Here is a 26,005-nt window from a genome sequence, read left to right on the forward strand (position 1 = left end):
GGCCAAGCCCAGTTCCTGAAAAACAACCGCACACCATAATCCCCCCTCCACCAAACTTTACACTTGGCACAATGCAGTCAGACAAGTACCGTTCTCCTGGCAACCGCCAAACCCAGACTCGTCCATCAGATTGCCAGATGGAGAAGCGCGATTCGTCACTCCAGAGAACGCGTCTCCACTGCTCTAGAGTCCAGTGGCGGCGCGCTTTACACCACTGCATCCGACGTTTTGCATTGCACTTGGTGATGTATGGCTTGGATGCAGCTGCTCGGCCATGGAAACCCATTCCATGAAGCTCTCTGCGCACTGTTCTTGAGCTAATCTGAAGGCCACATGAAGTTTGGAGGTCTGTAGCGATTGACTCTGCAGAAAGTTGGCGACCTCTTCGCACTATGCGCCTCAGCATCCGCTGACCCCGCTCCGTCAGTTTACGTGGCCTACCACTTCGTGGCTGAGTTGCTGTCGTTCCCAAACACTTCCACGTTCTTATAATACAGCTGACAGTTGACTGTGGAATATTTAGGAGCGAGGAAATTTCACGACTGGATTTGTTGCACAGGTGGCATCCTATCACAGTTCCACGCTGGAATTCACTGAGCTCCTGAGAGCGACCCATTCTTTCACAAATGTTTGTAAAAACAGTCTGCATGCCTAGGTGCTTGATTTTATACACCTGTGGCCATGGAAGTGATTGGAACACCTGATTCTGATTATTTGGATGGGTGAGCGAATACTTTTGGCAATATAGTGTATATATATTCCATATTACTTACGTTGTAGCAGCTACAAAAACAGCCTTTCCATCGCAAACCTCAATTCTTTTCTTGATCAGAAAAAAATAAAAACATTGCAGCTTTCACTGTTTCAGAGAAAAAAGCAAAGCACAAGCTTCTCAAACCCACAAACTCCCTGTGGTGGAAAACATGACCTTTATAACTGCAACTGCGAATGCGGACGGTGAGACTCCTTCCTTCATCTTCCTAAATACAGCGTCGCCATTCAGTGATTATACGGAATGTTTTTATTTCATTAATAAATAACAGAATTTAAATTCTATTTATAGGCTTTGTTAACTATGTTGAGCGTCCAGTCTGCAGATTCAAGATTCAAGAATTCAACAGCACAAAAAAACAAACAAAGACAATCTCATGAGGAAGTGGACAATTAAAATGTATTTGAAACTAAATGCTATGTTCATTCCAGAAATATAGTATCACAGTCGTCTCAGTGGTCTATCAGCATCCCGCCAGGCTTCTCTGATAAAGTTTCATGTGTGTTTTATAGCTAGTGTCTGCCGTAGTGCCATCAATTTGGCTGTGTGGACCCATGCAACCCTGCGCCACATCAAGTATAAACCAGCCTTATTTTCTCTTGGCTATAAACTACATTCTCCCCTTTTTTTCATTTGTCTTGCATTTTTTTCTGTTCTCTCCCTGGATTTCATTTTTTGTTGCCCATTTATCATCCAGAAAGCCCTATTAGGCAGAAAGAAGACAGGGTTGAGTCTCTCTCTCTCTCTCTCTCTAACCCCAAAGATGTCCAGCGCCAATTCCAAATCAGACGCAGCTGTCCAAAACGGTTCTTCTTTTATTCTTCTCTTGATAACCGTAGCATGTGTTTATTGAGCTAAGAGAATAGAGGGGAGCAGTAATGCTACTATATTGAAAACTATTTGTTACAGTGCAGGTTTGTGTGTTGAATAGGTTTGCTGGTCACCTTTTGGTCCTGAGAGTGTGTGCATAGCAAGAAGGTACTGGGATCGAATCCCGTTCTTGTGTGGGTTTACTCCGGGTTCTTCGGTTTCCTCCCACAGTCCAAAATATGTACATTAGGTTGATTGGTAATTCTAAGTTGTAAGTGTGTGTGGCTGTCTGTCTATATGTGGCTCTGTGATGGACTGGCGACTTGTCCAGGGTGAAACCCCTGCCTTTTGGCCAGTGTGTGCTGGGATAGGCTCCAGCAGATCCCCCTGACCATAATTAGGAATAATGCAGGTATAGAAAATGGATGGATGTTACTATTTATTCAGTCTTGAATCAAATATCAAATACTTTTACATTAGCTGAAGCTGTTACAGACATACCGGCATCTCTACTGATGATTCCCTTTAATACTATTGGTTTAATGTTTATATTTATTCATTTAACAGACAATTTTATCTAAAGTGACTTACAAGTAAAGGGATATAACATGAATACACAAATACACACTTCAACACTACATCTTTCTCACAACACACTTATTTAATTCACGATTTTATTACTTTAATGGCATATTTACTTACTCCATTGCTTCATTACTTACCTCCATCCCATTCATACTCCACCACTTTCCTACTCGCTCCTCGCTTATTTATTTACAACTTCATTACTTACCTACTTGCACCACTTGAGTCTTATTGACTTATTCCATTCTTTCTCCATGGTTTTCTTACTCCGCTGCTTACTCAGTAACATACTTTTATTAAACCTGACTACATCATTTGATCACTCTATTTCCATACAGGTTACTTTCTTACTCTATTACATACTCACACAATTATTTACTTTAATACTCCATCATTTACTGAACTAACTTCATCCATTACTTATCTTATTACTTAATTATGCACTCTATATCATATTTATATGCTTACTTTTATACTCCATTGCTTACTTTTATTAAACCTTACTACATCATTCGATCACTCTATTCCCATACAGTTTACTTTCTTACTCATATATATATATATATATATATATATATATATATATATATATACATACATGTAAAATTACATTTTACATCTATCTATCTATCTATCTATCTATCTATCTATCTAACATTCATTATTTACTCCATTACTTTTTCTGCATATATTTTATACTCCATTTCTTACTTATGCCATTATGTTCCCTATTTATCTTACTTCGTCCATAAGTTAATTACACATACCACCATTTTCATACTCCATTTAAATTTTTATTTGATTATTGCCTTACATACATCTTATTAACAAATCCCATTTCTTACTCCATGACTTTATTACCAAATTAAACACCCGTGCCCTTACTTGCATTCATTCTCCTGATATTTTTTTTTTTCAATACTTACCCCATTGAATATATAATAAAAAATTTTATTCCACTGTTTATTTTTATTTATTCATTCATTTCTTACTAGCATTATTTATTACTTATATTATATTATTTATTACTTGCTTACTTACAATCCCCACATTGCTAACTAACATAATTTTTTATTTACTTACTCCTTTATTCATGGATATACTCCATTAACTTAGTCCATCACCATTATGGGTTTCCTCCAAACTTAATGACCATTAAGTTATTCCTTTCCTTACATCCTACATAACTTTCTTTCCTGGCTGAATGTATTGAGGGAGTAAGACTCGGATGAACTTGTAGACTAGATCTAAACTGCATAGAGAGAGATCCTGTCAATGTGCTTATTAAGACAAATAGCATACCAAGTAGACACCAAATGAGTAATTAAAATGGAGCAGAGCACTTCCATAATCCAAAATACTATTATTCACATTTCACAGAAGAATCTTTTCCGAATGCAGCGTATACGGGGACCAGAGAGCGGCTGATTAAAATCTTTTGATTTCTTTTGAATTCATACAAATGGTTATATCGATTTCTAAAGAGTCTGAGTATAAGAACATTTGCGAAAATAGATAATGCAGTGCATTTCTTCCAAAATCATTTCCAAATCTTTTTCCCCCAAATCTGTCCAGTGCTATGACTTGATACACACACATATATATATAAAAGGAATAAAATGTGGAAATACGTCATGTCTCTGTCAGGCAGTTGTATACTGTAGCCTCTTTTAACATCACCTAACCCTGTGCTTGATTCACGTGTCTGATTACTGATCTGCCCTCCGGGTTGGTCTGCCCTGATTCTGTCAGTAAACCTGCACAAAGAGTTTATTGGCTTTTATTCACATTCATATAAATGAAGTCATAAGAAAATGTACACCCATTAGCCCTGTATATAACCTCCTTGTCCTTCCTCTTAATGTTTTGTGTTGTGTGAAATTGGAATTTGCAAATACGAGATATTTTTGAATGAAGAAATCAGCAATTGTGAGTCTGTGCAAAAGTTTGTGGACACCTGACTATAACACTCCCATATATACTTCTTCTCCAAATGGTTGCTATAAAACTAGAAGCACATAACTGTTTAGAATGTCTCTTTATGTAGCATAACAAATTCTATTTGGTGTAACTAAGAGGTCCAAGATGTTCCAGCATGACGATACCTTGTGCACAAAGTCCATGAGGTCATGGTTTGCCAAATTTGAAGTGGAATAACTTGTGTGTGTGAGCCCTGAACTGGAATGTCTACCTCCATCAGCGTCTGACCTTATTAATGCTCTTGTGGCTGAATGAACACAAATCCCACAAAAAGGCAATGCTCCAAACTCTAGTGGAAATCCTTCCCAGGAGTCCAGAGTGGATGATCTTGTTACAATAATGCATAGTGATGCCATCAACATAACATGCATATTTTATTCCATAATTGTCAGAACAGCTGCACAACATTTTTTGCATCTAAATCAAATTAAACCATGAGGTAATCGTGATGTTACGGTAAATTGAAACTGAGACACACACACAAAAAAAAAATGGGAGTCCCCAGCAGGGGCTCCTCCCTACAGCAGCACACGCCAACAGCATTGTTAATGTTGTCACTTCAATCCTTGCCAAATGGAGGAACTCCAGACTGTGCTCTAAGCACACACTAGCAACAAAACACCTGATTAATATGGGAACCCAGTGGTTGCAGAGCATTGTTCAAAAAAATAAATAAATAAATAAAACACTGGTGTTTTTTTCTCTACTGGATCTTTGTTTAGCAGAAATGTCAAAATAGAAATTCAATCAGAGATTCATGGAGGGCAGCTAACTCAGGAAGCACATTCTATTAGAGTGAAGGTCTTTTAGGGTCAGACAATGAAAGGCAAGCTCAATTTATGTAATGGTTTCTGGGGAGCCGTCGGACATTGAGACAATATTAAATTTTGGAAGCAATAAGAAAAGATGAAATTCAGTTTTTTTTGTGTGTGTATTATGTATCAATTTGCCATACAAAAATGGCTTTGTGTGGTCTGAACATATGTAGCGTCAAGTCCAAGTTCAAGAGACTTAGAGATAACGGTCTGGCTGATCTTTGTGTTACACCATTGGCTACATCTTTAATCACAATCCAATCTGTTCTATCAGAACCCTGCCATTCACCTGGATTATCAGCTCCTTTCTTTCCTCTTGCTGACATCTAACCTTCCTTTATCTGTGGTGGAACTGTCAAAGCCATGCAGATTCCCTGCCGAGCTAACGCCTCGACGGCTTCATCACAGACCAGAGTCTTGTATCAAATGGCACAGAGGGGTTCCTAATAAATGAAGAGAGGAATACAGAACAGAGAAGAGTCTTTATGGTGCTTTCGTTTTCTTCACATCTCTTTTTTTTTTTATTTCACTGTACAAGGAGCCGATACAGAATCCCTACGATCACAGTTCAGCAAAAGAAATCTAATTTTGAATTAATTACACCTTACACTCACAGTTACGTTTATGCATTATTCAGTCTCATTTTCTTTTGTCTATTGGTGCATAGATGTGCCAAGTGTGTGTGTGTGTGTTCAGTACAGGTTGTTTGCATTTCATTTGTCCATTATTTTTTTGCTATATATAACTGCAGTCCATCCCCTTTAAAAACCTCACCGCTGCCTATTATTTTAATAAGATTCATATTGTATAACCTCATACTCACCTTTTTTTTCCCTTCACTGTAAATTACTTGTGGTTTGAAGGCTGATTTAAAATCAGCACGTGGAAATCTGCCCATATCCAGGACAGCTCCCTGCACATCCTGCACCTTTCTTCTCATCTGTCTCCTCTGACCTACTTTCTTTGATCCGAAGGAGGTTCCCCGAGGCTGCTTCAGAACCACGGACAGTTCCCGAGCCGTCGCTTTCCTCCATTACAGTTCGTTCGATTCTCCAGCCTCAGAGTCGAATATCGTCCGGCTCACTTCGTATCAGCTGAGATTAGTGTGCCTCGCCAACTGGGAGCCTGTTTGTGGAGCTCCAAATATAGATCCTGTCGATAGAATCTACAGCAATAAAAGGTGGTTCGGGATGTTCGCATCTAATCCGTGCCTGCTCAGATGACACAAATCAGTTACAGATGGTTCTGAAATACTTGTTTCAGTGGACAGTGACTGAGCTCCCTGTTTATCCTCAAAAACTGACATTTTAGATTTTGGACTAAACTTATTTTAACATGCTTTTACTATTATCAGTGCTGAAAGCTTTTTTTTCTGAGGGAAGCTAATGCACTGCATCCTGGTGTTTTTAGCACACAATGGAAAGGTACATTAACACTCATCAGACTGCTTTAGCATATGGAAGTGCTTTTATTGTAAATCCATTGAGGATATTGGGGATATTCCCAGCTGATACCAGAGCAATTTTTCTTCTTATAGGCTCTCAGTCAAATCTCTAAGCCCCACACACACACACGCACACACACACACACACACACCCCACTTTGGCAGAGGCACTGGCTGGCACACCCATTCACTCCCCAATAAGCAAGATAGGTCTGAATAAAACATGAAAGACAGCCCTTGTTTAGACAAATGTACCCATGCTTTCAATTCTCTCTCTCTCTCTCTCTCTCTCTCTCTCTCTCTTACTCTCTGTGCCTCTTGTTTTCTTTCTCCTCCCCTACTCATCTCTGCTCACTTTCAGTTCTCTCAGCTTTTCCTTTCCTACCTTTCCCTTGGTGGTATAGAAAAAATGAGCGGCCAATTGCACACGTGGATGCAAAGCTTTCCCTAGAGTGTGGACCACATCAGAGAGAGAGAGAGAGAGAGAGAGAGAGAGAGAGACACAGAGAGAAAAATAGAGCAAGAGACACCCAGAGCCTGAGAAGCAAGAAGCAGAGAAAGAGGAAGAAAATCAACAAGAACTGACTAAGAGCGAAGGAGGGACAAAATAAAAAGGTATTAGTTGCTGTAACCCAGGTGGCTCAGCTTTGACATGACTCTCTGCCGCTCCACACAGCCACTCATCTGTTCATCTCGGAGATGCGCTCCCATTAAAGTGGCTCTGGAGTGCCATGCACCTCCATCCCCCTCCCACTAGCACATGGAGAGCCTTCTTCCTGGAATATGGAGGATTTTAGTAATATAAGGAGTCTCAGCCCAGAGGAAGGTAAGCATACTTGACATTTTTTGGACACAACCTCAAGAGAAAAAGACTGAAATAAAGAGAAAGGAAAAATTGTTGGCTGTAAGTGAGTTCAGCTGGTTAGATTATTCCTAGGCATCCTCTCTATGGACTTACATAGCATTTATTTCTTTTCCCCTGTGACATTGCTGTGCTTCTCTTATTTGTCTCCTTGTGTGATAATGTTGTGTGCAAGAAGGCTGTTGTGTATACAGTGCGGAGGAGAAAGTATTGTGTTGGCTTTGTTTGGGGATGGAAGCTTAACACCATCCCACTCGGAGTGCGAGTGAGACAGGCTGCTCGTTAAAGTAGTTATTAAAGGAGTTTCCTATAGAATTAGGATGCTCTCTGTCTGAAGAGATGAAGCGGGTTTTAATGAAGTGTTTGGATTAAAAATATGCAAAATATGTTTTCATGCAATAGCAATTGGTGGAAATTAGAAGTTTATTGTTTTAGTTTATTCCACATGTTTTTCAAAGTGAGGACCAAGGACCCCCATGAGGCTGTGAAGCAAAGCCAGGGGTGTTTTTTTTTCCATAAATTACAATCCACATTGTAGATACTATTATATTTATTACTGAGTTGCAACTATTGAGTTATTAATCTGTTTGACTGCTTACTCATAAACTCAAACAAGTCAGATTGAGTTTCAGTTAAAATGTGGGAGAAAGATTCAAGAATAATAAAAATCACAGTAATAATCCAAAATATTTATACTGATTTCAGCCTATATTATTAATAATATTTTTTTATTTATTTATTTTATTTTATTTATTTATTTATTTTTTAAATATTTTTTAAATAGATCATTTTATAACTAAATAATATCGATATATTTTAATATTAAGCAATTTTTTCATGAAAAAAATTCTTGCAATGTAAAAAAATAAGTCTTTGCAGTAGATGGAATCTAATATGTTCTCACTTACATTGAGGACGAATGCAGAATTCAACAAATGTTTTCCGCAAAAATGAAATCTTAAGACAAGAACCTCAAGAGTTTTCTTAAGAGTCTCTTCTCAAGAGAACACAATGGGGCGCTGCTCTTGACTTACCTCTCATGTGACATGTAATCTCAACATGGCCTGTTGGTAATAATCTGTGTAGTCTTGTAAGTACTCGGGCTTCCATGTGCACATGGTTCCCACTAAATATGCATAGGAAAGGTCATGTTTGGTGAGAAAAGGCGTTTTCTGTCAGATATTTATTCTAAACTCTTAACACGTGAAAACGCTGGGGAAGATCAGACCGCTGTAAGAAAAAAGTCAAAGTATTTGTCATTAGGCTAACCACCGAATTTGGGTTTAGCACCAAATGTGTCTTAAGCAGCTTAACTCAACAGTCTAGTGCACAGTGCTACAATTTGTTGCCATGCTGACTGTTGTGAATTAACATCTGCTCATACTGGCCAGTGCAGACCTGTATGAAGTCCACTTCCATGGTGTACCATATCCTCCGATACTTCATTCTTAAATTTGAGAGTGCTTAGTGCAGGACCATAGTGTTATAGTGATTTACTCACAGATAGATAGGATTTAGGGAGTTACATCTAGCCTAAAGAACACCTTTACGCCCTCGACTAGTGTATTCCTTTTATAAGTATATAAGAATGACAAAACATGATCCAATGCAGCGGTATATATAATATTTGCAATAAACAGTTCTCTTGCCATACAGTGTAGTATGTTTACTGTGAGCTTTGGTTGCTAAGAAACATAATAGTCATGCTGCATAATAGTCATGCTGTATAGAGCAATGACTTAAGTGTGATAGTTGTAGACTAAAACCTGGCCTATGAATGAGACAGTCACATGTGTGTGTATTGAAAGGATTTAAAACAGCTTCAAACCCAGCTCAGCCAATCCCATTGAAGAAATTGAACAACATGTTTTATGATATGCCTTTTAGCCTTTATTGAATAATCAGACAAAAATAGAGCCTGTACACATATAAATTTGCATTTCTAAACAACAAGGGATGTTCAGACTTCAGTAATAGGTTGGGTTGTTTTTTTTTTGCAGTACCTGACAAGATTACTCAGCATGCTGTTTTCATGTCTGGCATTAAATCCTGGCATCAGCCAATTAAATGAAAAAATGGTATTGATCTGAATTTCTCATCGCTCCTTTAATTCCTGTCTTTCAAGATAACTAAGTGAAGGTGTGACAGCCCACCCATTAAAGCAGGTGTAAGGAAATGTGAGTCGAGATTTCTCTATTGATTTCTACAAGCCAGTGTTTTCCTCCAGGCGAAATACTGTATGTTTGCATGTAAACTAGTCAAGAATCAGCAAAAGGAAATACATCAATATGTGATTTGCACTATGTTTTAGGTCCTCTTCAGTTTTTCAGTCTGCAGATGCAGGATTTAGCCTTTATTATTATCTGTCACATATACATTACTGCACAGCGAAATTCTTTCTTCACATACCCCATCATTGGAGGCTGGGGTCAGAGCACAGGGTCAGCCATTATGCAGCCCCTCCTGGAGCAGGGTGGGTTCAGGGCCTTGATCAAGGGCCCAAGAAGGGCAGCTTGGCGGTGCTGGGGCTTGAACCCCATTGTCCGATCAACAACCCAGAGCCTTAACCACTTGAGCGGTTTTATTTATTTTTTTTCCTAATATGAATCTGATGAATATTTCCTGACTGTGTGTCTGGATGGATTGTGTTTTAGTGACCTGCAGTGCTGAAAATCATAGTTCAGGTGAATGTTACTGACAATAACAGAAGTGAAACTCAGACAATAGTTAATTTTTGGCATCTTTAATCAGACACACATCCAATGTTATCTACATAAACACAGTTACCAGTTACAAAACCCAGACTTAATAAATCTTTTGCCTCATCAATGTTTTATTTCTTTTTACTTTTTGTGAAGCACATTTTGTCTCGCAAGAACCAGCCAAACATCTTCACACTTTCCAAATCCTAATGCATCCAGTTATTATGGACACAATTAGTCTTCACAAACCCACAGAAAACCAGTTAAAAATAACTCTCTCCTACATCCACATCCCTAAAAGTGACCAGGAAAACCTAAACAGCATTACTTTCTCCCCCATTTCCTTGCTCTCTTGCCAACTTCCTGTCAACATATGCTTTGGCATGTTTTCAAATTGAACCTGAAGCACCTCCGCCACAATATACCTCTGATTACACCACCCTCACTATTCATTCCCGAGCACTGCATTGTATTTGATTTAATTCTTTATTTTCGAGTGGCCTCCTGCACGGTGAGAAACCTTCAGCTTCAAACTGTGACACAGAGGCATTAAAACATCATGTAGACGGCAACGAATCGTTAATATTACAGTTGAAATTGTTTTTGACCAATTTTTTCTCATTTTTTTGTTTTCTTCCCGGACAATGACGATGAATCATTTTCTGCAGTGAATGGAAGTGTCCACAGATTTGATCGGTTTTGTAATCGTAACAATATTTCAGCTTTAGTCAGTTTTATAGTACAGCTTAGTCATAGCTATAGTGCAATCAGAATGATTCTGCCAAACAAGAAAGAAATGTGCTTGTATTAATAATCCACAGTGCACAAACCCATTCCAGTAAGAGCACAATAGGGCACGGGTAATCCGTTTTTCTTTGTACTTTTAAAGGTCTCAGGAAAACTGTAAGGCGTAAGAGTGCAAATATTCTATCTCAGGTACAAATCTGCCAAAATATTATTCAACTATAGAAAGAAAAGTGTTCACGGTGTGATACCATTATACCACCAGAACTATTTTTCAAACAGGATTACAGTCAGTGCTGTGAGATTCAAGCAGCAGTACAGGTCAATTCTTTGGCCATAGAAACTGCTAGAATATTTTAAAACTTATGCTTGGTTAAGCAGATTGCTCTTGGCCTTCAGAAAGTACTTCTGCATTAAATGGGCTATTAGGGCTAAACTGCTGCTATCTTTCAAACTTATCCTTGCATTTAAAATATAAAAAATATTTCAGATGTCTTTAGTGGATTATTTTGGACTTTTGTTGATGTGGGGTCAGGGGTTCGATCCGCAAGTCTGTCCTCTGTGTGTGCATGGAGTTTTTTTTATGTTCTTCCAGAACTTTGAAGGTTTCCGCTAAGTATGCCAGTTTCCTCCTCCAGTCCAAAGATGCATTGCAGGCTGATTGGCATCTCTAAATTGTGTGTTTTGTGTGAGAGTGTGTGTGTGTGTGTGTGATGGATTGGCACCCAGTCCAGACTCCAGGTTGGCTGTGACTCTGGGTAGGATAAGCAGTACAGAAAATGTGTGGACGGATTATTTACTCTATCATACTGAACCTTCCCTAAAATGCCTTTTGAGGAGAAAGAGTTCAAAATATGCACACACACACACACACACACAAAATAAATGTATATTATTTTGGTTTAAATTAAAGGGTTTTCAATTTTTACCCAACATCTACTTGAACCCAGTCAGGCCTTTAAGGTTATATACAACTTGGCCACTCCTTTTGGACTGTCCATGTAAATAACAAAACAAATTAAAGACAAATACGTAGAAATAAAAAGCAGTGCTAAAATCTGATCTGATAGCTTAGTGGTTAAGGTATTGGACTATTGATTAGTTTGAATCCAAGGTCCACCAAGATGCCACTGCTGGGCCCTGAGCAATGCCCTTAACCCTCAGTTGTATAAAATGTAAATTACTCTGGATAAGGGTTGATATTTGATGTTACCTTACATGTCATAGCATATAAAGAGATGTATTTAACATGCAGGTCAGTTATATAAAGTGTGCAAACTTTCATTTTCATATCAGGAGTCAAACCCCAGATACCTGGAACCCTAACCACTAGACCATGTGGAATATTAGAATATTAGATCTCAAGATATAATGCATTGCTCAGCTGGAGTAGTTGTTAAATTATTGATCGTTATTAGAATGTTGATGCAGATATTTGATTGGTTAAACAACAAAACTAACCCTAACCCTAACCCAACAAAATGTACTGCATTAAAAAAAAATTCTAAACAAAAACAATATAAACTACTTCTCTAAGAATATTGTCGCACATGCTTCAAAGCCATTATTGGCTTTTATTAAACGAAAAAAGTGATAATCTTTAAAGAGCTTTGAAATAGTTTTATTTTATTGCAAATGGATATTCTGGGTTACACCTTAATTTAATTTATTATCACATTTTCTCTCTCTCTGCTACATCATGTCCACATGATGAAACATAATACCCTGAAGGGACGTCAGCGGTGGCCTTGGATATCACCACATTAGCGTTTCAAACAGTATTCGATTATACAATCTGTAAGAAATGGGTCTGACTTTTTGCCTTCCTATTTATGTTCTGTTTTTATTGACAAGACCTGGCAACACTGAAGCTTACTTCATCCGAAATTCATTTTCCTGAAGCATATCTGAGACCAGCGACAGTATGCTGGAGAATACTAATGTGTAGATTGACAGCTCTGTTGCATTGCGAGACAATCTGCACTTCACGAAGTCAAGGAGAGTTTCAGCGCTTGTGGTCAGCACCACGCTGAGAGGTAGAAGAGGTGGTGATAAAGTGACTACGATCAAAAAGAATGAAAGTGGAAGGAACAGGAACGTTTGACAGCTCACTTCCAGTCAGATGCAAATTCGCTTAAGGAGCAGCTGCACTTTTGTGAAGTGCAACTCAATTACAACTTCTAGTGAGAAGATGGGGTTTAAAGATGCTAAAGGTTTAACAGTTAGCACTCCTCGTTATATACCCAGCTGAATGATTTAGAAACCTTGGCAGAAACATCACAGTGCAAAGTTAATGGAACATTTTAGAAGAAGAAAACATAAAAATTCTACAAGCTTGAATCAGCTTAGACTGGGTTTTTTTTTTTTTTTTTTTTTTTGCCTGGAGCTAGTAGCCATAGCAAGGAATGAATGTTAATGCCTGCTAATTAGCTATATCAAAATATAGTGTTTGCTATTTGTACATATACATTAATATCTTTTTAAAAAGTATGAATGTCTATATTTAAGCACTGAAAATACACTATATATCAGGCCAAATGATTCAAAATAGTTTATTGAGGCAATTGAGGGTGTTTTTTATCACACTAACTGCTGCTATGTTTCCCCTTACTTGCTAGCTGGATTAGCCATGTAGTGTTAAATGCTTTAATGAAACGTTACTTCATAAAGAAGTGTTGCGTGCTAGCCGCATTAGCCTTGTAGTGTCAGTGTAAATAAAAAAAAAAGGTCTATATTTAACCTGAAATACTCTACAAACTGATATTTCAGGATGTCTAACTTTACCGAGGCAGGTATGGTAGAAATGACAGAGCTGCATTAGCCTTGTAGTGTCAGCGTAAATGTGACTCTGAAGACCACGATTGCCAAAACTCTTAGCTTTTTATGTACCTTTCAAACAGAAAGCATGGGTAAATTGTATAAATTTCCCTCTGCTCCACTGCTGTAAGTGTCAAAACCTGCCCTGTTCATGCTAATCTGGTGCTCTGAGGCAGCCTTTTCTCCATGCTAAAACACACAAGTAGCTGTAATGGCTTGTGAGGGCTCCTCTCTCTCTCTCTTGCTCTCTCTCTCTCTCTCTCTCTCTCTCTCTCTCTCTCTTTCTCTGTGGTATTTCATTAGCAAGACAGTGAAAGTAATTTGTCATGGACAACCATGTCATCGAAAGGTTAAGTCACACCACATCCAGAATGAGACACAGACTGCATCTGGTGTATTAGGATGGTACAACGAGGAGAGGACTTAACCAAGGAATTATGCATCCAGACACGTAAACTTAGCCCTTGTGGAAATACTTGCGATGGCTTTTCTTTTTCAACAATGTCTGCCTCTTAATTACTTTGTATAGAAACTCATGGGCACATCAAAAGCTCTCATACCCGGGCTTAGGCTTCTACTTAATTCCTGTGTAACATGGTGTCCAGCTCAGGTATGTGAATTGTTGCGAGATTGGGAAGGTGCGTGACTCATTAAAGTTTCTCCTCCTACGGAGAACAGCTAGCGTTTCATTCCTTTAGTTTGAATCCATTTACTGTTTGACTCTGACAGAGAGACTCCTGGCTTAGAAGATGTTCTTTTTTGTCTCAGCATGTTCTTGTTCTTTGCGCTTGCATTTATATATATATCACGAACAGGAACGCTTGGAACTCGCTGCTGCAAATGCACCTTCCGAGGCCTGTACGTGTCCTGTTGCAGCTTTGTCAGAAAAAGCAGAGTGCTTCACGATACAAAGGAAAACTTGCATTAGAATATCCTTAGGAGTGTACGGATGCTGCAGAGTGCCTTAAAATGTAACAGTACACTAAGGCTGGGAATCCATTTATTAGAGAAGTACAAGTCATAATTGGATTTAAAGCATTTTTTGGCACTAAAGGAAGTGTGAATGGAACAGACAGATCTAAATTCGGAATAAGATCACAGTTAAGAGTGTGTGTTCCTCATTCTGGAGGCCATTATTCAATCATTTATGCTCAGAGACAAGCTGGCAATGTACAGTAGATCTGCGTTTAAGTGAATATTACTATCTAAATAGTATAGTCGGGTGTGTTATTTTTTTTTAACAAACAAGCTTGCTAATAAACAAAATGCGACGGATATTTGTTTCTGTTACTGTTATGAGTTATGAGGAAGGAAGATTTATGAGAGATAAGCTTCCTGTAAATGTTGATAGAAAGTAAGTGTGTGTGTGTGTGTTGTTTGTTAATGTGTACTGTATGCATGCAAGTGTGGATGCTGAGAGCTCTAGTCACAATGAGGCTTGTTCTGGGTGACACACTCGTACATTTTGACAGTCCACACAGCTTTCTCATGTTCCTGTGTATCTCTCACACACACACATACGAACACACACACTTTTACTGCACCAGTGTTAAACGACCCCCTGCAGAGTCACATTTAAGGCAGAGGGGTTAAATTAGATCAACTGACACTCTGCAGGTCTTTAATAAATACCAGGCAATTTACTGTGCCCTGGTCACACAGGGTCCAGATATTACACAGATAGTGCATTAGTCATCTTATTACACCAGCAGCAAGTGTTACAGCGTGGACACACTAGTGAGTCAGTGTGCTAAAATGATTCATTGGCACTGTTTTGTCTTGAGCTGTATGGAAGGTATGGCTTCCCATATAATACTCCCAGGTGTTTTGTGGTTAGTCAGATAATTATTGGCATGATGTGGGCCATGTTTGGGTTCTGTGTCTGTATTGACTGTAAATGTTTCTGTAGTAGCTGGAAGAATCTTGGAGAAGATTGAGGACATCAAAAGAAAGAAAATAGAACTGATATCTATATTTCCATCTATATTTAGGGATAGATTAAAACCAGGAATACAGGGGACATATCCAAGGGCCCTAGAGCATAGATTTAGTCTAAAGGATTAGACCATTACGTCACATCACACACAAACCCTATCAGAGAATGAATGAAAGAGTTTATTTGCTGATGTTGAATTGCATTAATGAAAACATAAAATGGGCCGATAAATAGGCCAAAATGGCCAATGGGCCAATAAAGCTGATAGCAGAGTGGTTATGATGTTTGGAATGAAAGGTTGTGAGTTCAAATCCCAGGAATCACCAAGCTGCCACTGCTGGACTCTTGAGAAGGCAGTTAACACTAAACTGCTCAGTTGTATGAAGTGAAATAAATGTAATCTGTTCTGGATAAGGGCTTCTACTAAAGTTTTGTGAATGACGTTCTGGCTATTGAGTCAGAGCTGGTTAAACACATTTTGGTGGATGAGTTTGATGGAAAAAAGCTAGAAAAAGGCCACAGTAATTGAGTTGCAGTGTGGTATTGTGGGATGGTCTGCATAGTTGGCTGGAGAGAGGGTCCCTCTCCATAGGATTTACTAATCTGACCCTCTGAAGAAGGCTAAAACTTTCCTAAACTAATAAAATTATTAATAGAACCATCACACCCATATATGCTTCTATCACAAACTGTTGCCAAGTTGGAAACACAGAATTATCAAAATGTATTTGTGTGTTGTTGTGTTAAGATTTCCTTTTACTAGAAGTAAGGGGCCCAAATCTTTTCCAGCGTGACAATGCCCCTGTGAGGACAGTGAGGTCCATAAAAATATGGTTCACCAAGACCTCATCCTCACTGAAGACATTTGGGATAAATTGGAACACTGACGTCAGCCATCATTTTGGAACTATATGTTTTATATATTGGGTGTCATATACTTGTGGCTGTATAGTATATACCGTATCTTGCATGGCTATTTTAAGCTTTCTGTATTAAGGTTTGATAAAACCAGCGTTGAGGCTGTCTGGGAGTTTACTTGCAGATGCAGAAGAACTGTTCCAAGTTCTCCAAGAAACCGGGAATAAGCAATTTCCTCAGAGACCTGAATGACAGCATATGGCAATTTATGCAGGGTTACATGCTCTCTAAATAAATAAATAAATAAAATACAAGAGTACCTTAGTATCACATACAAAACACTCATGATCAGAGGGCATCCATGCTTGGTTATAAAACTTTTACCAAAAAAACTTTGCCTTTAAAGAGAGGCGTGTAGTTTTTCTTTAAGTTTTTCTTTAAGTTTTTCTTTATGTTGCCTGTGAGGTGAAATGCAAAAGTAATTACAAGCCTCATTTTTCTCCATCCCTTCTGCTGAAATTACATAAGCCTTTTAGTTGCCTTTTAAGGAACAATATTGCAATTAACAGTTTTCTAAATGAAGCAGCATGCTGTAGGTCCCCAGGTTTGACCCTGAGCGGTGTGGAGTTTAAAATGTTCTCTTTCTGTTCACTTGGAGTTCCTGTTAGTTCTCTGATTTCTTCTGACCGCCTAAAAGCACAGCAGTAGTACGAAATTTGTGTGTACCTGGTGCATGGCATTGGACTGGTGTCCTAGTCAGACATACACAGTGTTCCTGATCACATGGCTCTAAAAAAGATACAAGCTGCTGAATATGAATGAACAAATGAATGAATGAAGGTACCTTTGAAATGATCATTTTAGGTCTAGTACCAATGTTAACCAAATGAAATACAATCTGGGTCATTTAAATAGGCCAAATAAAAGCTCACGCTTCTGACACCTGTAGAACGTTCTGTTATTGTTCTGTTTTTTGGCCAGAACAAGAGTCGACTCGACAGAGGTACAGGATTAACTAAATCAGAAATGTGCGAGCTCCCCTCCTTCCGCACTCGTCCACATGGGGAAAGTGTAGCAGCAGGACTCCCAGTCCTTTCCTCTGTGCCACCATCTGTTCTCTCAGCCTTTCGTTCACTCTGTACCGGAGGCTGCCCTCTCGGTGCCGCTCCTGACGTCTATGAACCAACAGGAACCTTCACTGTGAGCTCTCCCTCTGAGTGTGTGTATGTGTGATATATTTGTGTGTGTGCTCTAGAGTGTGGAGGTTTATTAGTCTGTTTGTTTCAAACGTCAGGTGGGGTGTAAAACTGAAAGATATATTCTTCCAGAAAGTGACCCAGCCAGTTGTCTTTTCTATGATTTACATTTCTGGCATTTGGTAGACGCTCTTATCCAGAGCAGCTTACATTTTTATCTTATTTTATACAAATGAGCAATTAAGGGCCTTGCTCAGGGGCCCAGCAGTGGCAGCTTGGTGGACCTGGGATTCGAACTCACAACCTTCCGATCAGTAGTCCAACACTGACTTAAATAATGGAATCATTCCATTAGAATTTAATGACAGATAATAACAAATTCTAATAATAAAAAAAAGTGAAGCAAGACATTTCATATTTAACAAATAACAAACCTGACCTGAATTACTGTTTAAACCCCAGAAGTATGGGTTAATTAATAATTTAGCCCTAGTTGCTAAATTCGTTGTACTTGACCCAACAGATGACCATGAACCTCTAGAAGCTGTGTTGTTCTGAGCGTTTTGAGAACCTCAAGAGAGGCAACAACCCAGTTTCCCTGAATTCTTGTCAGTTCAAAGGCACTAATGAAATATTTCCTGCTGTTGTGTGTGTCTGATCCTTATAAGCGTTCATTGTCACCGTTGTAAACATAACTTCCTTCTTCCATGAGGAGAGTAGAGTGTCATGACGGTGTTGTTTCCAGGTGGACAGCCTTAAGCTTCTGAATTAAATATTTAATATTTTCCTTTTGCTGGTTCTACGTCACTCCCTTTTCATGCTACGTCTACATCTCGCGGGTTCTGCATCACTCCTTTTTCATGCTACATCTACATCTCGCTTTTTCTACTTCACTCCCTTTTCATGCTACGTCTACGTTTCGCTTTTTCATCACTCCCTTTCATGCTATGTCTGCGTCTCACTGGTTCTACGTCACTCCCGTTTTATGCTAAGTCTACATCTTGCTGGTTCTACATCACTCCTGTTTCATGCTATGTCTACGTCCCGTGGGATCTAAGTCACGCCATGTTTCATGCTCTGTCTATGTCTCACTGGTTCTACATCACTCCCTTTTCATGCCATGTCTACGTTTCGCCTTTTCTACGTCACTCCCATTTCATGCTACGTCTACATTTCGCTGTTTCTATTTCACTCCCTTTTCATGCTACGTCTACATCTCGCTGGTTCTACGTCACTCCTGTTTCATGCTACGTCTACATCTCGCTGGTTCTACGTCACTCCTGTTTCATGCTACGTCTACATCTCGCTGGTTCTACGTCACTCCTGTTTCATGCTACGTCTACATCTCGCTGGTTCTACGTCACTCCCGTTGCATAGAAAACCATATCAGATTAAAATAATGCTTCAAAAACTCATAGTGATCATCCTTTAAGACTCTTTCATTATTCTATTATTCTATTATCAATTCAAACTTTAATGCAACTGAAGACGTCTACTGTTAGAATAAGTTTAGTTTACTTTCAGGTTGTGACGCTACACCATGAGGGGAAAGTGCTAGAAGGGTGAATACTTATACAGACTCCATATTCTGCAAAGCCAGCTGCAGTGTCACCGTCTGATTTTCTGTATGTATTATCCTAGCATTATCCGTAAAGCTGGAACCCCCATAGTGAAGGCAAGTGTAGGATGAAGGAGTGAGCTACATAAAAGCTCAGCACACTTGCCTTAACGTTTCAAGCTATTTAATCACTGGACCATGCCACTAGTTAAATCCCGAATGGCTCATTACTCCTTTTATACTTTATAAGGCTGGGTTTGTCAAACCTTTTGTAACCAGGGACCCCTTAAACTGTAAAATAAATTCCACAGATCCCCTCAGTACAGATTTATTTCCTTTCATGTCTAGAATAAAATTTTGTCTATTTGTTAGATTAGAGCTTTTCCACCTACAGCACATGTCCATGCTGACGTCAATTATATTCCTACTTGTTTTTGGAGTTGGAGTTTGGATTGAACCCCAAACATTTCAAGGCCAAAAGAAGTCAATAATAAGTATAATAACGTTCTTAATGGTAGTTAGTGACCAAAAAAAAGAGGTAAGAGTAAGCTGTAACAGAAAACAAATCAGACTGGGTTTTCAACTTGGAACCAACTTTGTATGATGTGGAATAATGTACAAAATCTATATACTACATAATCTATATACATTTCATTTTTGGATTAAAACCTTGAAAAAAAACAAACCTTTGCTTGTAAGGATAAAGTAGCTATAGAAAATGACTGACTGATGGAATGAATGAATGTTTGCTTATTAATAAACCAAATCAGCAGCAGTTTTTGCACACTACCACTAAAAACACTAAATACAGTTATTCTTAGTAAAAAGAAAAAAAAAACTTCCCAGGCTACATCTCTTGTTTCCACACAAGAGTAAAGATAATTTTCACTAACAGCAGTAATTATTTTTGTACAAAGCCACCCACAAGTGCAGAACCTGAGTCAAGCGTTCACTCGTGGGTGGCTTTCTAGTTTCGGGCCAATACACCAAGAAAATTGCCATAGAAGTCTTAGGATGTGTTTAGTCTCGTGCTTAGTGCACAAAAGATGCTGCTGACAAAATGTTTCTCCTGATTTTTTTGCAGCCTGACTCCTGTGATTCAGTGGTTAACAGTCTTTCCTGCTATATATGTACAAGATCGTTAATAAAGATATGACAGAAGGCTAGGATATTTAAATGAATCCAAATAAGTAAGCTTCATGTCAGACACATGTTCCTGTGTTTCTGGGGCTGTTTAGGATCCACACAATTTGTTCATCTTAAGGCTTGAATATTTCATACATAGTAGCAATGATGGAAATGGCCTGGAAGCTGTCATGGTGCCAGTGGGATTTGTCCCACTGTCTTGCTTCATCTCCGCCTAAAGAGAGCGATGCAGCAGGGCTTTAATCCTGTAATCTGTCCAGCTCTTTTGCTTCCTCATCTGTACAACCAGCTCAAAGAGATCAGCTTCCAAAGCTTTCACAATAATGCCACCATTTAATCCATCATGCTAATGGATCACTCCTGGATCGCTTACTGAACCTCTGCCATAATTTGTCACTGTGAGTCTAACGTTTGTCATCTCTACTATTTCTACATTGAACATTAAACATCAAACGGTAAACAATATACGTTTTTAATGAGCTAACGGGAAAACCAGAAATATTCTCCCTTATGGTTAAGATTATTGAATTTTCTCTCGAATTAATTATCAGTATAACCTCTACTAGGATAAATTTCCTCCTGACATCAGAGCAGAACCCACTTTTCAGAGGAAAAATAATAATGCTGCATCAACCAATGCTACAAACATATATATTTTATATGTTTGACATTTCGCTAGAGGCATGGACTCCACTAGATCCTTGAAGGTGTGTTGTGGTATCTGGAACCAAGATGTTTGGTTCAGATTCTTTAACTCCTGGAAGTTGTGAGGTGGAGCCTTTCATGGCCTCCATTAAATCATACTTTTGATAGATACTGACCACTGCAGACCGGGAACACCCCAGTTTTGGAGATGCTCTGATCCAGTCGTCTAGCCATCACAATTTGGCCCTTGTCAAACTCACTCAAATCCTTACGCTTGCCCATTTTTCCTGCTTCTGACACATCAACTTTGAGGACAAAATCTTCACTTACTGCCTAATATATCCCACCCACTAACAGGTGCCATGATGAGGAGATAATCAGTATTATTCACTTCACCTGTCACTGCTCATAATGTTATATACAGTATAGCTCTATAATAGAAAGCACTGTATCAACATCAGCAGAAAAATCCTTGTTGACGGATCGCGTCCAGTGCCGACGTGCTATTATTCCAGTACGTGGAGCTGACTTGCTTGTTACCATGTGCAAACAACCTTTGATGAAGCAGCCATTTAATGCAAGGTGATTACCGAAGATTTGTTTTTCAACTTTCGCAGGGTTCTTAATTTGACAAGCAAATGTCAACCTGAAGTGGAAATGTTTATTCATAAACATCCTATCTTGATGGACGGAGCACAGCCCGCCGTAATGAAAAATCCATTTCTGTGTCAGCGCGGCTTTAATAAACGAACTTTGCAAATTGATCTTCCCCATCAAATCATCTACGTGGTACACGAAACGTATCCGGCTTTTTCAAATATGCTTTCCGCAATAAAACGAAGAAAAAGGTAGTCGAGAAATAATGAGAAAACGGGATGCTGCGCTCCACGCTGCCGTGATTCTTTTAAGGCAGAATTAATTTCGATTTTTTTTTTTTTTTTTTTGTGAGCTGACAAGAGGACACCCTGTACTACACAAGCTATTTTTGGCATTGTTTCAATTAACGCCAGTGCAGCTTCCTCCTCCTCATCCTCCTCCTCCTCCTCCTCGGTAAGCTTTCTTTCTCGCTGTTCTTCTCAGCGGTCCTCGGGGTGAGCTGCACTTACCTGCTCTTACTTCAGCCGGATGGTGAGACTGATAGAAGGCATTGTGGCATGAGAAGCCCTCTCTGAGCCTTTTATCCATGTCCTTTGTACACCAGCAGACAGGCTCCAGCTATTGTCACATCTTTGATTTTTTTTTCTTTTCTTTTTTTTTTAGAATTACTTAGCCATGAACAGAATCTTAGATCCTTAGTTTCCTTTGTATGTAAGACCTTTCTGTCTTTTCGTTTCAAAGCCTCAGTCTCATATTTATGTGAAGTATATTTTTGCCCCTCTTGTATTGCTCTTTCTCTTGCAGATCTGCAGGTCTCTCCTGCAATGCTTACTCTCGTTTTTCTGAGATAAAATGCAGATTTTTTAAAAAAAATAAAAAGCCTGTATGGAAAAAAATCTCTGCAAAAGTTTTTACACAGGTGGAAGAAGTGGGACGGAAACTGATGTTTCTGCGTATTTGGAGAATTTCTGATCAACAAAAGACTTTGTCTGTATGTTTACTTACAAACATTCCTTTTAATAGCACAACAATCCAAGTACCGTTGTTTTGAATTATTAATGAACAGCATGTCGTACTTTTTAACTGTTTGTAATTTCATTTAATGTTGTGGAACCCAACAAATCTTAGCCCTGGTTCAAGAATTGAAACGTGTTCCTTTTTTTCACCCTAGTCGTTTTACACGGTCTTCAAGGAAGTAATTGATGGAAAGACAATTTAATTCAGTTTTCTGTTCTGTTTTTTACAAATATTAGCAAAAAAAAACCTTGAATGGAAAACCAACAATTCACCCCACCACCCCCCATCCCTCTTGTTGCTACTATGCACAGTAGTCCACATAAATCCCTTAACCCTGGATTACACCCGAGAGAGGATTTAGGATCTCTGACACGTCACACACTTACTTGTTAGCGTCACTACGCTAAACCGTCTTTACGATAACGATCAGGGAGCCGCACCATACAGACCGTATCATTTTGAACAGAAACTGAACTGATTAATGCCTTCTTTTGTGACTTTGGGAATGGAAATGAATGCTTGCGTCCGTGAACTGGAAGATTTCCTGTAAATCTGTCTGTAGCTTAGTTTGTTTGAAAGACATCTTTCACTTCTGATACGCTTGTTCTTTTAAAATCATCCACAACGAAAGAGACGGGGGTAGGAAGAGTGTGAGACACACCCCAGGTCTGAGTCTCCGGAGACATGAGCGCATTTTTTTATACCAACATGGTGGTGGATCCTGTTTATTCGTTAGTCGTTACGCCTGGGTCCAGACCTGCGCCAGTATCACAGCTGGCATCCTCACAGTTCCAGGACTCGGCTGCCGCTTCCTCTTTCTCAAAGAAACTAAACAAACTCAGCCTTTCTGTCTTTCTAGAGAGCTTCTGTGTACACCATCCCTTCATGACAAGCGCCAACTGGACGCTAGGAGGGTTTGGTAAGAGTCGCAAATTTGCTCAAATTTATTTCTGTCAGGAATTGCAAACATCGCCATATGATCTGTTATCTGAGGCCAGATTTTATCCAACTGTCAAATCAGATCATTGTTGGTTATTTTCCTATTTATCAAAATGTGCTAGAGTGGAGTGTAATTCATATCGTACATTTAGATAAATGAGCTTGTCTTATGATGTCATTCCAGATCTACAGTAACAGTAATAAATTAAACAAAGCATTAATATATGTCGTTATCTAACAAAGATTGACAGCTAATTATAGATATGAAGGTTTTTGTTTTTTTTTTGATAAGGAGATATTAATTGCATTGTCATGGTGGCTTAGTAGTTTGTCTCACACCTCCAGGGTTGAGGGTTTGATTTCTGCCTCCGCCCCTCTGTGTGTGGGGTATCCATCTTCTCCCTGTGCTTTAGGGGTTGCCTCTGGTTTCCTCTCCCAGTCCAAAGACATGTTTCATAGGCTGTTCGCAGTCTCTAAATTGTCTGGATTTGTTTGTGTTTGAGTGTGTATGTGATTCTGCCCTTGCCATGGGGTTCAGGGTGTCCTGCCTTGTGCCCTGAGTCTCCTGGAATAGGCTCCAGGTTCCCTGTGACCCTGTGTAGGATAAGTGGTAGAGAAAATGGATGGATAGATAGACTTTCATGGAAGGTCCAGTGTCAGCACTCGAGTCTTTAGGACAGAACTTCACTTCATTTTCTTGTCTTATTAACTTCAAGGGAGAAAAAGAGACTGCTGAGGAAATACAGAACAGCTCCGACTGAGAAAATGTTCAACCCGCAATTTATTATCAAAATCAAAAACTAAAAGTGTAATCGTTGGCCAATTGCTGTGGTAATAAATGGAATAAAAGTTAAATAAATGGTAATGTTGGCCAATTGCTGTGATAATAAATACACTCTGCCGCATCACACCATCTCATTGGTGATTATTTACCGATAACTGCACACACTCGGGTGTTTTCTTTAAGTATATCAATTTTTGTTATTTAATTACTTCACTAATCCATCACTTCAAAATTCTGAAATGAGGTTAGATGTGAAAGTTGTTACATGAGATGGTGTCTTTGCTCTTTCTGTTCCAGTCTTCCTGCTCCTGTTTTTCATCCTTTGCTTTTAGAGCCATCACTAAGCAAATGTTTCCTAAGGACATGTAAATTTATTGCAGCTTCTGCTGATTCATCAGTCTCATAAGACAAACAGCTTTCTTCTATTTTACAACATCGTCTTTCAAAGTCCTCCTTCCTCGATCGAAGAGCCGACTTCTAACACGCAAAAATCACCTAACAGCCTAGTCGGCATTTGGACATGAGACAATCTCTTTAAGATTAAATCTCAACCAGAGCCTGGTGACACGCATCGAGTAGACATCCAGAAGGCATGTGAGCTCAAACCTCATTTCCCTTCAACAAGCTTAAACAGCAGCGTCACACATTCGTTTGACCTCCTTTGTGATTCCATCCATTTCTCATCTCGAGACAGCTGCATCACCCACAATATTGAGCTGACGCTTAAAGAAATATGAAACCTTGCCAGGATTTATGTGTGTAGTCGGATCCACATGTCTTAGAGCCGCTTTAGATCATCTGTTATTCAAGACCGTTTTTTTTTTTTTTCTATCAAACTATATTTCACAAACATTAGAAATGTCATTGCGTAGTGTGAATGTCAGCCAAAGTGTATTTTTATATTGTCATGATGACGGATATCATGTTGATTTTCGGATCTTTGAATAAAATAATGAACATCACACCAGAAGGTTTATTTTCTTCAAAAGATAAACTGTGGCCGCTATAAGTATGATACTATTATATACTATCATTATTATATTATAATACAGTTACTTGTGAATGCTTCATTGGTGAATAGAGAAAGAAGGAAAGCAAGAGACAGGCACTACTGCACTGCATCTTGTTGCAAGCTGGAGGACATGAAGCCGTAATTGGGCTTTACAGTGCCATTTAGCGCTTCTAACAGAACATTTATATATGCAAGAGATTGTTGTAGAACAAGATTAGGTGCCCTTTCTCGCAGTGCATTTCATTTTTTTCCGATTTATTAGAATCTGATTTACTGCTAATCTGAACCTGGTTTCCACAGCAACCAATTTGGAGCCAGTGGCGGGAGTCTTGGTGGGAAAAGGTTCATCTGACTCATATACGTAGAGTATATAGATTATTGGATTCGTCTCATAACTCGTAACTTTTGAGCAATGCAAACGCAACATCACGCATTGTGTCTTGTTTCGACCCTCAGGACATCATTCCTATAAATAGGAATCATCTCGACTCAGATTTGATAAAGCAGTGTTTCCTCTGAGTACTCTTTGTAGCTGCCGGTGTGAATGGACTTGTCTGGTGCAATTAAAATCTAACAAGCTCAACGCTTTTTCAGAGGTCCCTGACAAGTTGTAAGACGGTATATTGCATTGCGTAATGGGTGGCTAATTTGATCATGTAGAGCTGCAGTAGCATTTTTTTTTTTTTAGCCTGTAGTGCAAAATGGACGTGAGCAAATCTGTCCATTCGACATGGAGTGAATTTATTTACTTAGTCTTGGTTTGGGTGCTATGATGTGTAAAGGGAT

General features: G+C 39.0%; 1 protein-coding gene across 1 annotated transcript in view; it reads left to right on the forward strand.

The window, feature by feature from the left end:
* The window catches only part of plch2a (phospholipase C, eta 2a), a 125,468-nt gene that overhangs the window by 57,139 nt on the left and 42,324 nt on the right, over positions 1–26,005 (forward strand). The gene's annotated exons all lie outside the window — the stretch shown is intronic.

Source organism: Hemibagrus wyckioides, linkage group LG05 (assembly GCF_019097595.1).
Source record: "Hemibagrus wyckioides isolate EC202008001 linkage group LG05, SWU_Hwy_1.0, whole genome shotgun sequence".
In the NCBI taxonomy this organism is placed as follows: Eukaryota; Metazoa; Chordata; class Actinopteri; order Siluriformes; family Bagridae; genus Hemibagrus; species Hemibagrus wyckioides.